Raw genomic sequence first — 2,672 nt, 5'->3', positions numbered from 1 at the left:
GCACCATTGGCTACACATTTGTCAGGCACACATCAACTGGACACACTTGTTGGGTGTACCTTTGTTGGTTGTGCTTGGGCACCTTCTACACAACACCATTGGATGTCAGATAGTGGATGGACAAGAAGGGGTAGAGACTAATAGGCACACATATGTTAGACATGCTTACTGGGTGCACCCTTGCCATGTGTGCTTGGGTGCCTTGGGCACACTTGTTAGGTATGTTGTGACTTAAGCACAACACCATTAGATGTTGGACAATTTGAAATCAAGTAATGAAGGGGGTTAAATGCATCATTGATCATAGAAGTTGGTGATGTGGACACTTGAGTCCACTTAAGCATAGAGAGGTTTGTAATATGCCAAAGAAGGATGCAAGTGTGAGACAAGTCTTGTATAAGTAGTGGACACCTCAAAGTTGCTAAGGCATCATCCATTGATCATTCACCAAGAGTGTAAATGAGCTCGATTATCGTGCTAAGTTCAAGGTTGGCATGGTAGGGTGAAACTGCACTAACTGAGTGAGAAGAAAAAGAAGACAAGAATTACAAGAGGCAATCTTTCAATTTTTTAAAGGGTTTGGATTGTGAAAGTCTATTGGGTAGTAGTTAAGGCAATACTTTCTTTCACTCATAGTATATCTAGAATAAAGTTGCAATTATGTTGTTATATATCTGTGACATTTTTTATATGATAACAATAAGGCACTTGCCTTGGATGCTACCTCTACTTTGTGTGTTGTTATAATATGTTTACTTGAATGAATGTTATGTTCCTTGCAATGTATTTTGTTGGTTAAGTGTTAAGTATTGTTGGGATGTTTTAAAGGTTGTGGTGGGACATGTGCCTATTGTTTAATGAATTTGATTAAGTTGGATTCATTTGCATTTGATACATTGTAGCTTACAGTAGAGTTATGAGTAGACCTCAAGTTAAAGTGTGTAGTGTGGTTGTTGTAGGTGTATGTTGGCCAACCGACTGTGGTTGAGTAAAACTAGTGTCACACAACCTCAAGAGTCAAAACAGGCTTGGGGAAACTTAGGTTCTTGTAGAAAAATTCTAGCAAACTGTAGGTTCATGACAAATCGTATCAAAGCAGTGCAAATGTTCATTATGTTTGACCAAACTTGAGGCAAATTAGTAGGTTTGGGGACAAAATCAACCACAAGAGTGACTTAAAGGTTGGAACAAAAACTTTGTTCCTTTTTTAATCAAGCAATCAAGACTACATTTTTGCACAAAAGTCGAATACTTCAACCTCTCTTAACCATGACTCAGAAGGGCTCTTCAAGCTTCGGTGGCAAGTTAAGCAGGTTGACAAAAGTAGGCTGAGGTAGTAAAGTAGATTGAGTCTTTGAGACTTCGGGTAGATTCTTTGCCCATACCTATATGCAGATGGATGGTGCAAAAGAAGAGTATGTGATGACAATGAAGCAATTGAAATTGCCCAAATCTAGTGTTAAGAATGTAGTTTGTTTCCTTTATTATCAGAATCATTTTGCTATTGATTTTCCTTTGAAGAAGATGTTGGAAGACTTGGAAGTACTCCAAGTGCAAAAAATTTAGAAGATAAAAACAACAGTGTTGGGAGGAGCCCTAGTGTACCAAACTTCAAAGGCATAGGTTCTTGATAGGAAAATTTAGGGTAGTAGTTTGGTAGGCAAGTGTACCAAACTTTTGCATGTAGTTTAATATATTTGTGTTAGTTAATTCCATAAACTCAACTTAACAAGTTATATTTGTGTTGATGGGTTGAATTTGTTGTTTGTATGGACTCTATGGTATGTAATCTTAGTTGGATTTCCAATATACTTTTAAACCATATTTTCATTTTATTTTTTAGTACTATTAGATATTATATCTTACCTCATTTTATGGTTAACATTGTATAACAAAAACATGCGTTGTGTTATGTAATTAATACTAACATGTAATATTGATTTTTTTTGTCAGAATGCTAGAGGTAATGATTGCCAAGACGATGATCCAAATTATGTTCAACATATATCAAGAGATGATGAGGATGAGGATGAGGATGATGGTGGTGAAGGAGGAGATGATGATGATAGTTGCGGTGTTGGTGATGATGTGGATCAGAGTAATGAGGATGTTCAAGATGATTATGAGGATGATCTTGGTGGTGGTAGCTAGGCATGCACATGCATTGTTTTTTATGAAGAAATTATTGTGTAGAATGACATTGTTATGTTTAGATGGGTGTTGTGAATTTACCCTATATCAATGAGACATTTTGATTTTGTAATCATACGATGAGTTTGATTTATGTATGTTGTTAATTTATCGTAGAATAACGATATTCATGAAATATTTTGATTTGTTAATCATATTTGAATTTTAGTTGTTTTGATTAAAAATAATACTGATTTTATTAGTATTATGTTGCTATTTTATACATATTTTGAAAATTGTTAATGGCACATTGTTATTTTTTTGGATGGATGTTGTCAATTTCTCTTAAATTTCTTTACAAATGATTTTGAATTGTGATATCTACTTTAATGATATTTAGAAACTATCATATATTTCACTATGAATCTATAAAGGGGGTCATATATGTAAAGAAAAATATACTCTATATAAGAAGTCAAATGCGGATGTAACCATGGATGCAAAATTGAAAGTAAAATTGGATGTTAAACTAGGAATTAATA

At 34.3% G+C, this 2,672-nt stretch overlaps 1 long non-coding RNA gene across 1 annotated transcript; it reads left to right on the top strand.

Moving 5' to 3' along the window:
- The first annotated feature begins 1,752 nt into the window (after positions 1 to 1,752).
- On the top strand, positions 1,753 to 2,372 carry LOC149204746 (uncharacterized). The gene is made up of 2 exons (XR_016251803.1): positions 1,753 to 1,781; positions 1,954 to 2,372. It is a non-coding gene; the product is annotated as an uncharacterized LOC149204746 (long non-coding RNA).
- The last annotated feature ends 300 nt before the right edge of the window (positions 2,373 to 2,672 follow it).

Source organism: Pinus tabuliformis, chromosome 1_2, assembly GCF_031772625.1.
Source record: "Pinus tabuliformis cultivar Carrire ecotype Pingquan chromosome 1_2, CPIR1, whole genome shotgun sequence".
In the NCBI taxonomy this organism is placed as follows: Eukaryota; Viridiplantae; Streptophyta; class Pinopsida; order Pinales; family Pinaceae; genus Pinus; species Pinus tabuliformis.
Note: the sequence above shows the minus strand (reverse complement) of the source record. Positions and strands in the feature narration are given on the sequence as shown.